The following is a 13,808-nucleotide window of genomic DNA, read 5'->3' on the forward strand; positions in this document are numbered from 1 at the left end:
ATAAATTTTTGAAATATATGCAATTTTATGCACATTTTTAAGAGAATACTTACGTTAAATGTCGTATATTTTTTCCCACACCATATATTTCAATTTTATTTATACTGTATACTACTACAACACTCATCTGTGTTATGAACTAAAATGTTTATGATATTTCTATAATTTACTAAAATATGTGTAATTACATAAAAAAACACAGTTTTTGTAAAATATTTCTTATCGTTTTATATAGAAATACTTATAAAACAATTAAATTAATAAATATAACTTAGATTGTAGCTTAAAACCTAGTAAATAATATAGAAAAAACTTTAGTGAAATTTAATTGAGATACCTTTAGAACATTTTAAGTAATTACATTTCTTGTATGTAAAAACACTAGAAAAATTAGTTTTCCAGAAAACACATTTAAAGATTTCAGACAAACTGTTCTGTTGTATTTACACACTTAAAATTCTCCACATTTGTACATCACAACCTCCATATCTTTATACTTAAGCAATTTTGATTTCCTATTTGATTTTAATTTTTTTCTGGCTATTTTCGAAATGAGCGAAGAATGACGTTTCGAGTTCTTTATTCTTTCGTTATCAATTCCAAAGTAATTTTTAATCAGTTCTTGTTCAATTGATATGCCTAAATGTTCAAACACAGGAAGTAATCCTTGATACCCTGAATTAAAAATTAAAACTGCTATATATGCAACCAGCAACTTTATACCTAGTCTTTATACCTAATCGCAATGTTGCCAGACCCAGTTCAAAAAACCGAAATGTTGCCAGTCCTAGTTCAAAAAATTAAGGCAAATAATTATTACCAGAAACAAAAAAAAAAAAAGTACTCAGAATTAAAATGAAATGTTTTAGCACAATTTACACACAAACAAGTTAAAAAAAAAAAAAACCCACGGATAACAACATTGTTTAACTTTAAGTTGAGCCTTTTAAATGGCACTTCCGGTCTTTCCGCTTTCACTTCCAGTGCAGTTAATTGGCTATATCTTCTCTTCTAATTATCACAAACGTAAAAATGAACCATTTTCGGAATCCTACAAAACTGACCTTTCAAATTGGGCAATTAAAAATAAATCGAATGATAAAAATTGGAGTAAGTTATCGCAAAACATAATTCTAAAATACTTTTGTAAGATCTAACTCTAGAATTTATTAATTAATTTCTAAGTTACATTATCTTTTTTTTATTACACTATGCATCACATGTATAATATTACAGGCGTCTGGAAAGCTTATTTTATTACATTTACAAATCCTTAGACCTAGTACTTCCCTTATCTGCAATTTGCTTAAGAAAAAGAATCTTGACGAATATGTAAAACATGTGGTCTTTAAGTAACAACCACAAAAGAAAAATACTTAGATTTATTGTTTTAGTGCTGATTTTGTAAGGAATTTTCTCTCTGCTTGCTGCGTGCCTTCGTGGAGTAATTGGAAAACATGTCCGGCTAGCAATCGGAAGATCCAGAGTTTAAGCCCCTGTTCGAGCGCTAACGGGGCTACCTGTCAATTAAAAAAAAAAAAAAAAAAAAAAAAAAAAAAAACAAATATTAACAATCTTTTGCTGGAACTCGAACTCCAGACCTTCCCATTGCTAGCTGGATATGCTGTTCAGTTGCATCACAAAAGCAGACAGTAAGGAAGAAGAAATCTCCTTAAAATTGTGTCATTGTTATCTGTTATATCCAGTAAATAGTACAAATAGTATTCCGGCATCCCATAGTTTGCAAGCCAAAGAGCAAAAATAGAAAGCATCACTTACAGTTCAAAATATATATTGAGAACGGTCCGTAGCATATCAAAATGCGGAGTTTCCACCTTTGCGTTACCAATGCCTTCCATCAGCAGCGCGAATATGAGAATATGTGTGAGGGTTTTACATGAATTAAGAAAAAACTGATTGTAGCTGTCTTTCGTCAAATATTTGACTCATTACTTGAGGTACATGATGCTGTAAAAAACAGTGGCTCTCCAGAACTTTTTTCATTCGCCCTGCTCATCGTATGTCATAATGTCACTTCCATAATATCCTTTTACTAAACATTATGTTTATTATGCTTAGGAAAGGTTAAAAAATATTTGAAATTGTACAAAGTTATAAAAAGTCACGAAATCTACACATTATAATCAAGTATTTGGCACTAAAACTGAGCCATTGGTAAATTTAAAGAAAAATCAAAATCAACTAGATATAGCTAATATATTACATGTTTGACAGCAGTGTGCAATCAATCTGATATACTGTTTAATTTGAAAGTTACAAAAAAATAATTCAACAAAGAAAGCGATGTACCAAATGTTTCTGTTTCATTAGATGAGATCTAAACAAATCTGTAAAACACCTACTGCTAAAAAAAAGATCTTTAAAATACGAATATTTCTGTTTTAAATTAGGAAAAAAAAATAGAAATTCTTACAGGTGTTGCAAAAACTGGTACCCGTGTAGAACTTTTATTAACAGATTTCAGATTTATGCTATTCATACCGGTTTAAGACACCGGTCGCTTCACCCTGTTGCCACATTTTTATTACAAACTTTGATATTAGAATCTGAAGCATACGCTGTTAAAATATTTCATGCTATTTATCCAAACTACAGAAATTTGGGGTTGGTTTTCAATTTTCCATAGTGAATATGAAGAAAATTACTGCGTAGTAAAAGAGCTGTGGAATCAGCACGTTTAGGATTCAAATTTTGCCCATAAAATTGCAAAATCATGTTTTGTAATTTTAAGTCTCCTTTCAGACTTTAATGTTCAACCCTTTAGATATATTTATGAATAGGGAATTTTGCAAAGAAAATAAAAGCGTTAAAATTCCTTAGAATACAAGAATGGAAAGTGCTTACTCTGGCAACCTGAGAATTAATTATAAAGAGATTTCAATTAGGAAAACAGGAAGCAGATGATTTTTTTAACGAGAAATACCTTGCCAAATTCAAATTAAAATAAAAATTTATTGAATTTTAATCATTACTGTATAAGTTTCACAGAGATACCTGCATATTATTTTCGACCATTGTAAGTCTATAGTCTGATTTGAAGCAATTCGTCAGTTTGATCAATGAGAAGTTTAAGCTTTCTCAAACATTAAACTTAATTTGTTTCATACGAATTCTACATATTTCGTCACAACAACACTGTTCTATTAAAAACATCTTAATAACGTGAGTATAACATAAGCAGCAGAAGTCCTGCTATTAGGATGTGCAAAAAGAATCGAAATACTGCTACTTTGGTAAACTTTTTTCCGGTTATAAGATTGAGTAAAAATTTAAATCGATAAAAGTCGCTAGACACAAGCATAGTAGAAGTGAAAAAAAATGTTTACACAAACTTTATCTATATAAAATAACGAAACATGGCAAGTAATCAACGTATAGGATCTTTTTTCTATGTTGTAGGAAGGCGATTATTTCTATGTATTTTATATCTTATTTCTGTGTTGTATGCTAAAAATGCTAAAGGACAAATGAACTATTGACGAAGGAACTATAGTGTGAAATGTATTTCTAGCATTAGATTTTAGACATTCCTCTTACTTAAAAAAATTTTAAAAAATTTGCAGCTCAATGCGCAAAATTCTTGACCTAAGGTCTCTCTAATTCATGTTGTCTTGCTACTTTTATATTGATATAGATATAATAATTTATTTGCTAAAGTAATATTGATTATATTAACTCCTACTATAAAGTTAGTAGAATGTATCTGATTCGATTTCAATGAATTTCAATTAATTCAATACAGTATATAGATATGGATATATGTTTGGTGTGGCCGATTGGAATAAAAAAAAGGCGGTGTGCAACTAGATGTTATAGCAATTCTATTTATCAATGTTCTACGGCCAATCATTTTTGAGTTGATGCATACATGCGTACGTACATACAGATATCATGAAAAAAAGTCTGAATCCATTTTAATTCCATTTTACAATCTGCTTTGTTCTGTGCGTACATACAGATGTCACAAAAAACTCCTCTAAATGGATTCGAGAGTCATCAAAATGGATATTTTGCGTTAAAATATCATACCCTAAAATTTCCGCGATTATAAATAAAAAGAAAATTATTTTGTAAGTAATGAAACGTACTTAGTTAGCTGAGCCCAGTTTTAACTAAGAACTATATTTTACCTGTTTAAACTTTAAAATTTATTTTGTTTTAAAATCGAAATCTCACTTTGTTTAAAAATCTGAATTTCGCAAGAAATGTCTGAAAATGCTGTTATTAAGTTCTTGAAAAATAAGTACCAAATAAATAAGGATTTCTTTGAATGAATAAGATCATCTTTAGGACGAGGTACAAAGCAAAAATTAAATGATTAAGACCGTAAAGATTGGGTTGATTTATTCGTTTATGGCCGAGCTTCTTAAACTTTTTTCATTCACAACCCCTTTTTTTCATCCAGATTTTTCATGACACCGCATACTAAATATAGAATAAAAATATAAAAATAAATTTTTCATTAATTAATTATTTCTTTGGTAAACAAGATACAAATGAAATGAAGTAATTTTTTGATTTGTCTCAAGTACGCAAAAATTAATGAAGGAAACTTTTAATGAGACGGGTATGCTTTTTTAATGCATAACAAATTAAAACAAATTGCTGAACGTAAAGCCTCTTCAGCATTTTTTAGTGTTGAAGGATATTTAGGTTTAATAAGCACTGAAGCTCAAAAGTGACAGAAGAACATTTAACGTTATTTCAAAAACCACAATTTAGTCCAGGATATTTCTAGGAATCCAAGTTTTAAGTTTCAGTCACTCGATAGCTCTACTAGTTCCTTATGCTTTATATGGCATCCCTATTTATATCCCTAGTGCTTTATATGGCAAGTGATTAATTTCATTAATCTCATTTCTTTAAATTCACTACCTAAATTAAATTTTCGCGACCCATTGTTTAAGAAACGCTGGTTTATGGCAAAGACTAAAGGCTGCATGTGCTCCTAAAGGTAGCAATGCTTTCCTTAGATGAACATCTAAGGCAATGTGTCTGATATACGTATACACTTATGGAAAACCACCAACGAGTCAGTGTAGTCACACATAGCTCATCGATATTTGAATCAAGTTTGGATTACTAATGTTTAGCAATCTTATCCATACGGTCGGATCAACCTCATAAGATTTTTAAAAGACATCTCTTTTTACCATATGCTGTTGCTGGAGCAGCTACAGCGTTTCTCAAAGTCATTTCTCCATGCTTTCATCAGCATTTCAGACTCATTTCATCAATTCATTTGATACAGTGTGTTTGCGTATCTTGAAGTTTATTCACCATTTGTCTGGCGCATAATAAAAAAACCAACCATTAAAAATGAACCAACCAACCATTCGGTCGGTGATGGGTCAATTTTCCAAGTACTTTATATATGTGATAAAAACCCCGGATACACCTTTCAACCAACGTGTTCGCAGCATATGAACCCGAGCTGAACTATTAATGTTTAGCGATCTTATTCTCTCGGCCGTTAGTGGGCTGTGTGTTGTAGTAATGGTTTAATATAGCCTTGAACAGCTGAGCAATTTCAGCAACGTTCGTTTCTAAATGTTACATAGTAGAATTAAAATTTTTATTATAATTAAATTTTCTTAGAATTCTAGAGATAATATTTCTTTTGTAGAAACTCACCTTCGGGGTAACGCTCAGAACCTTCTGGTGGCAGGTAGCGAAACGACGAAAACTAGCACAATATGGTTGCTCATAGCCGTGGCCGAACACCCGGATGTTCAGAAGAAGGTGCATCAAGAACTAGACAACGTGTTGGGACCGTCACGTGGTCTGAGCGATCGAAACTGCCTTACACCTATGCTGTTATAATGGAATCACTGAGATGGAAGACATTAGTGCCAGTTAACAATCCACGAATGTAAGTGAAATTGGGATAAAGAACTCATTAGTCCCCAAACAATTGTGTTTTCTCGAAATTCAGGATTCTTTAATTTGTTATTAATTTATTTCATGAGCTTCATCATACCGTTTTGAAAAATGCTGGAGATTCTAAAATTACTTATCAGTTAAAAAAAAAAAAAAGATTTATTGAGGAGAGAAAAGCAAATGAAGTAGAAATAATTATGCAACATAAAGTAAGAAAATATCTAGCTATTTTTTATAAATTTTTGTTTAGATTTAATACATTAATTACATAGAAAAAAGTAATTGCATTTATTTGCAGCTGTTCAAAGGTTTTACACACAAACAATGCTTATGATTTATATGATAAATATGTCTTGTATCTGGCGTATAAATTCAAGAAACGAAAAATTTCTATCATTTTTGCATTGATGTCGGTTTTATGCGAAAGCATTTCCAAATTATATCTCATAAATTATATATTTCTGCTATAAAGTTTTCCTCCATCATTCCTATTTTTATATATTCTTGATTGCAGCAAAAGTGAAAATTCGTGATCACGATAAATGAGCCCTGTTATAATTTGTGTAAAATCGAAATAGATATATATAATGTTTAAGAAAATTAGATAGACTTTCCGGGATGGTAAAACACGCCGAGATAATCTTTCTAACATAAAAAGTATGACCAAAAATTAAATGAAAAGACCTAGCAGGCGCTTGCTTGCGAGCGAGCCACAATTTCGCAAACATAAATGCGCCCCAGATTCAAATCCGGAGGATTGGTACTTGATTTGCAAGGAAACCTATATGCTCAAATGACCAGCTCAAAAAACCAGCTCAAATGAATGAACGTACTGTATCTTTCTGCTGGAGGTTTTGCCAGAATTGCTGGAGCATGTTCGAGCAGCCATCCATCGGTGAATGAGTTCCAGCACGACGAGGAATTATCTCTGTTTCGGCAAAATGTAAAGAACTACTTGGAAGTCATCTTTTCAGGCTGCTGTATTTAGCAAGGTGGTACTCCACCTATGTTCCCATGTTTATTCGATCTGAAAGGTCTCACTTTCTTTCTGTGGAAATATCTAAAAACCTTGCCATTAAGATTTGACTTGAATCTGATGAGTAAACGGTCGCCTGAATTTCGATCGGTACCTGTCTCGAAGATGTGTTCGAATATGTCCATCAATCTCCGATCGCTGCCGTTTTCTGATGATAGCAGTTTCGAGCAATTACCGTAATTATTCGTCATTAAAGTTTTTCTTTATCTTAACTGAATGCGGTAAAGCGTGCGAGGACTTTTTATCGTGACGGGTGCCTTCAAAGAGTATATTTTTAAAGAGGTAATGCCTCGTATTAACATGATATATGAGAAAAAAATCCACAGGCCAGTCTGTTCACTAGGATGCCAACTCAGATAGAAACAATGTAAGAATTCAAGTTAACGGGTAATTAAAATAATTGAATGACTTTTGGAGAAAATGAAACCACAAACAAATGAAAAGTTGAAACAAAATTAGCTAAAGATTACGGAAATAAAAGTTAAATAACAATGGAGGATGGAAACAAAATCGAACCATTTTTATCGCATAAGAATAAAGATAAAATAACGGTTTTTTAAATTTAGAATTCAATATAAAATAATAGTTTCTTATTTGTATTTAATGAAATACCGACTCATAAAAAAATAAATTTACATACCTTTATTATAATAATTTTCGTACATATATTAATCTTCTGTCACGCATGTAGGCTCACTAAAAGCAGAGGCAAAGCCACTGAATACTAGTAGTTTGACCTAGGTTTGAATCTTCGTGAATGGATTGGCTGGTTGGGCGTTTTTCGTAACCTAAGCCGGTTTCCCTCGAAAAATGAATTTCTTTTAAAAACTCTTTTATTAGTCATTTTCCCCCTTACGCAGATAGCCATAGAGGGCTTTGCCGCTATGAAATAAACCAAATCAGATCCTTAAATAGGTATTACACGAAGCCATCCCACATTTAAGCTAATAGCCTCCGCGTGCTGTGTCATAGTTACAAACGAAACTGAACCTGCAATGGATTTGGCAGTTACTATTTTACTGGTGCCACCAGCAAAGCTGTCTATGGTGACTTCTGTAGCGTACAGTGTCTACGTGATTCATCTTAATGGCATGAATAACGCTTAAACACAGTTTCGGATAAAAAATTTAGGAAATCCCAGATCATATTATAATTTCTCATTATCATGAGGTTTTTCATAAAAGTAATGGAGATTGAGGAATTATGGAAGTGCGCTGTACCTAAGGTCTTACTAGTCTGTCTAAAACGAGTCCTGGTCAGAACATGAGCACTCTGAAACGACTGCCCGTGAATGATAATATCCATCGTACTGAACTGTGATATTAATTCGGAAATTCTCCTAATTTTTCATTAACCTGAAAATTTCAAAGTGTAATGATTAAAGACGTATATGTGTGTTAATGCTCATAAAGATGATGCTAGTCCTGTCAATTCATTTGTACCGTACTGCTGACGTAAGGGAATATTATTTTCTGCCTACTCTATATGCAGAAATTGACAACATTACTTATTGTCTTAATATGATGCTGTCTTACAAATGTGTCACGTTGATGAGAGAGAGTTTTCCTCAAATGTCCATGAATGCATCTCTCCTCTTAGGCAGATATTCTTCGTATGTTGTGCCATAATTCGAGTAATCCAAGATTCGATCTTACGTTGCTGAGTTATAAGAAATTTCGGAAGTAGAAGAAATTCGAACATTCACCATATGCCACAGATATAAACCCATATAACTAATAAGCATACCTAATAACGCGTTTTATTAAAAAAATATGCCTTTCTGTACCTTGCTTTTAGCTAAGAAAGTCCTGATATTATTAGCTTTAACCTTAGAATATTTTTTTTTAAACTCAGATATGAATATTTATTTGTTTTTCTTTTTCTCTCTCTTTCTTTTTTTCTTTCATCTCCTCTCTAGCTGTTTTTTTCCTTTGGAAAATTGTATTTACGAGTTATGATGGTAAAATTACCTTTATTTCCAACAGGGCAAGAGAAGACATTCAAGTGCAAGGATATGACATACCGAAGAACTCTTACATCATAGTTAATAATTGCGCCCTCCACAATGATCCAAAATACTGGACAGAAGCAGACAAATTCATTCCCGAGCGTTTTCTGACTACTGATGGAAAGCAATTAAATTATAAACGTGATAGTTACAACCCATTCTCATATGGTAAGTAAAAATTTCGCTTGAAATTAGAATTTAAATTTATGCCGCCACCCAGTTTGTACCGTTTCATGCAAAGTGCATGTACAAGGTTTCAAGACTTATCTACCGAATAACAACGCAAATGGCAATAATTATTTGAATGTCTCAATATTCTTACTTTATTAATATAAGTATTTTTACTTATAAAATAATAGTAGAAATATTTTTCCTACGAACGAAAAGGTATTGAAACGGAAATTTTACTTGAAATTATGCATCAAATATCTGCTGTTATATATTAAAGGAATTTACTTAAATATTCATTAATTCATCCAATGAATAAAATTTTGTACAAACGAAGATCAAAATGTTTAAAATAATCATTGTTAATAAACAAAAGATGGTATTTTACTTATAATGAAGAAGCAAATTTGGACATATCTGCAAATAAAAATTAAATTCACCGGACAAATATCTTTTTTAAAAGCTTCGAATATAGGTATCATCAATAGTTAAATTTCTGATTGGTAAATATTAATTCAAAGAAATTTCGTATCTTTTCATGTGAAGTATAGATTTCATACATTACGAGAAAGAAATAGATCTGAAAAATTTCGCGTGTTAGAAGACAGACAGTTGCCCATTAATGGCTAAGTGATTATAAAGCCTAAACGCAGGTACTAATAATTTGACTCAGTTTATAATCATGATAAATGACCTGGCTGCGTAGATGTTTGTGCGTTTTCTTTCATGTGAAAGTAAATACGAGGCCAGATTTCTTTAAAATGTTCTCCATGAAACTATCTCTTCCTACAGTCAAACAGCCTACGTGTACGTGCCACAATTCAGATTAACCCAACTGACAAAAACAAATAACGAAACACACGATATTGCCCGTTCACCGTAAAAAATTATAATCAAGCTTTGATTGCAGAGAAGACTGTAACTTTCATCCGACTAACCAATAGATTCCTTTTCCACTTAAATTTGGTATTTTGTAGACTACTTCCTCCTCCTCAAGTGAGACATTATATTAAAAGCTCCAATTCTGAAATTTCAAAAATTCAGAAAAATGCACTATAAAATTTAAAGATCATTCCAATAGCTCATTAAAAAAATCTCCTAAAAGTTCTATAAACATACTAAGAGATGTTCGAAAAAATGAGTATAGAAGACTAAAATATTGATTAAGAACATATCTTAAAGTATCATTTTTCATGCATGGCTCAGTTTTAAAATTTTGTAGATGCAAATGTATAGCAAGAAGAGAATTAGTCATTTATTCTCGTAATCGATGGAGTTGACCAAAATTTCATTCTTCAGTACAGATATAGCTTTAGTATCATAAAAAATTAAGAAATGATTTGCAAGTTTTATTACTTTATAACTTGACAAATCATACTTACAAGCTCATACACCCAATCAACTGACGACTTAAGAGTAATGAACTGAATCTGTCATGCTTACGATTCTATTCGCGCTGTAGGTAACGTAGCTATGAGGAAGGAGGGGTGTTGTCCACATAGCCACACCACATAGCAGATATTTTACTAACCTCTACAGCTGATTTTATTCAAATAAAATATGCTATATGCACGTTTGTCACATAGCAGTTTTTATTTAACAATATTCTGGCTGATGCACACAGCATACTTTTTTAGCGACCGCAGTTTCACATAGCAGTCCTTTTATATATGAAAATTTGATTAGTAAATTTCCAAAAAGTGCACATAGCAGATATTGGTTTGATAACGACGGTATGGTATCTTGTTTTGCTTGGTGTTTTGGTTTTGTATATACATAGTGTTGAGGTCTCCCATAGAGAGCGTTGTAACAGCCCACATCTTCTTCAAAAAAAGTTTCGGTGCGCAGGTTTTGAGAATGTAGTGTGATGAGTTGTGTAACGTGTATTTACTATGTAATTGAGCTATGTAATAAAATATATATAATTAAATGTGTTTATTTAGAATGTGAAGCAATTTGAAGGAGCGTATTTCACACATAGGTTGGTTAAAAAATAAAGATTCATATATTTATAAAAATCAAATAAAAAAGGACCAAAATTTAGGTAATCAGATTTAATCCATAATTATAATGAATGCAAATTATAATGATTATAATGAATGCAAAGAGAAACCCTATTTTTAGAAAATGAAAAATTGGTTAAACTTCCGTACAAAAGAGCACACTGGCGTATCAATAGTAAATTGATCAATTTAGAATAATATTGAAAAGAATATTTTATAGATTCTTTTGTTTAGAAATCGCAAATGTGAAACGATGACATTTCTCGTATATAGGGAAGCCATAAAAATCTCGGATATATTGGCGAATTAAAAAAAAAAAAAGGGTTTCCTGAGATTTCCAAAATATTAAATTTTTCCCATAACATAAAAAAAAAAAAAAAAAAAAAAAAAAAAAAAAAAAAATTCCAAGTCCGTCAGATTTTTTCAAATTTACTTTGTAATTGTTAGATACTTTTCATATTTGAATAACCTTAATGCTACAACCTATTAAAATTTACGAGAAAAATATAACTGCAAATAATCCTTTTCTCAAAATCTACACAATTACAAAGTTTTGAGCTTATAATAACACAAAGGTTTCGCTAAACTTTTTTAATATGTAAAAATGCCGTTTTACCGTTTTGAGTTAGATGAAGCAACCATCTGTTGCCTATTAATATCGACAAACAATATTTTAATGGTGAACGATTGTTCTTCTAAATTTAAAAACGGGCTTCTTGTTGAATGACGCAGTAACCATTAACAAAGGAAAGAGACGAATCTGCCCTGAAGCTGCTAGATTGTAAAAAATTGAAAAAAAAAAAAAGGGAGGGGGAGTCGGAACGTAAATTAGATAAAAATTTTGTTTCCAAAACTCTAAAGACCTATTTTTTTCTCAGGGAAAAGGTTACAAAGCTGATTAAACGCTAATGAAGAAAACATTTTAAAAAACGGAATTGTTAAAAGAAAATCACAAAATTTAAAAATAAAAAATTACAGAACATGTGACATAATAAAACAAACTGCAAAACATTTTGCTCGAAAATTTTTTAATCTCCTCTGTTTAACGCTTCAAACAGAACTTTGTCAAGGGAAAAGTGTTTTGTAGCCTTAAAGAAGTTGATTAATGAGTTCCGAACACTACATTTCTGCCAGATTCTCTGCATACTCCTTCTCACTATGCCAGATTTATTTACACAAATTCTTACAATAGTCTTCAGAGAAGAATGGAAAATCTACTTAAAAAATGTTTTGTTTCACAATTACGTCAAATTTAATAACACATTTTCCAAGCAAGTATGGGGGATCCCAATGGGCTAGAGCACATCATCCGAATATTTGTAACTTGTTTTTATTCTTACAAGAATATTAATTTCAAAATTGACTTACTATTGAACAACATACTTATTTTTCCAGCATTTATAGGTATGTCGATGACGTCATAGCATTCAATAACTTTAATAAAATAGAAGAAGCAAATATCTATCCTGCTTGCCTAAATAAAAGTAGTCTAAACTGGAAGATATTATTTGACTTGATTTACAAATTTTAAAGTACAAAGATATTTAAATCTAAGGTAAAAGAAGAGATTTCAATTTTCGTATCATTAAACTTATCAATTGGAATTCCAACATCTCCAAGGAAGGTATAATTAATGCCAATACGCAAATTTTTAGAGCAAAAAGGGTTTGCAACGAAACAGATTACCTTCGAGACATACAAAACTTAATAAATCTCCTCATAGAAAATCAAATTCGCAATTTCACACACCTTAAAAAAAGCTGGCATTTTAAATTACTTGTTAACAGTGAAATGATAATTTTTACCCAAACCTGAAAAGAACGTAACTGTTGGTTGACTTTCTACGAGTAATTTATTGTGTATATGTAATTAAAAGTCTCTTTTCTCTTAGAATTTATACTAGGCTTTAATTTGAACGTACCACTACTTTGTGCTTTTTATGAAATACTGACATTTTTATCCTGTCTCTAACAAAACAAAGGGAATTTTTCGATTCCTACAGACGTATTATAGCTCAATTACGTGAATAATTTTGACTTTTTAACACCTCTGTTTCGTTTTCCGGAACTTTAGGCCAGTATTAAACTTAAGATTGTGGAATTATGTCGCCATCTTTGATGGTTTCTTTTTAAGATTTTTAAGAGAAAATACGACGCCATATCTCGTCCTAAGGTTGCTTTCTTCATAGTTTCCACTATAGACTCACACCTAGAAAAGCGCGGGCTTTTTAATTATTTTTTATTCTTATCTACTTGCCAACACCGGTTTTGCCAGGTTTGAATAACAATTTTCTCACTTTATGGTAAACCCTTGAGCAATGTTCGTTTAAATTTTTGCAAACTTTTTGCATCCATTTTCTACTTTAGGCGCATTTGTTTTTCTTGAATAGAAGTATACGAAAACGGTAAGTTTTTCATATTTTTCAATGTTTCAGAATGATCGCTCCAGCATAAATTTATACGAATTCTGTTTTTGGAAATAGTTAATATTTTTAATAGTTTGGCATAGAAAAGAAAAAAAAATCTTAAGTAATTTATGAAGCCCTTTACTTTGGTTCTGTATACTTCAACTGTGAACAATTTAGTCTTTTTCAAGTATAAAAAGCAAATTTCTTCCTTAATTCTAGTTTTATAATTTTTTCCTTTTCCTCTTTGATTTAAGTTCCTTTTGTTTATTAAGTTTGTTTTGACTG

Source organism: Stegodyphus dumicola, chromosome 2 (assembly GCF_044657685.1).
Source record: "Stegodyphus dumicola isolate Sdum_Otavi_A_Nest chromosome 2, ASM4465768v1".
NCBI classification, from domain to species: domain Eukaryota; kingdom Metazoa; phylum Arthropoda; class Arachnida; order Araneae; family Eresidae; genus Stegodyphus; species Stegodyphus dumicola.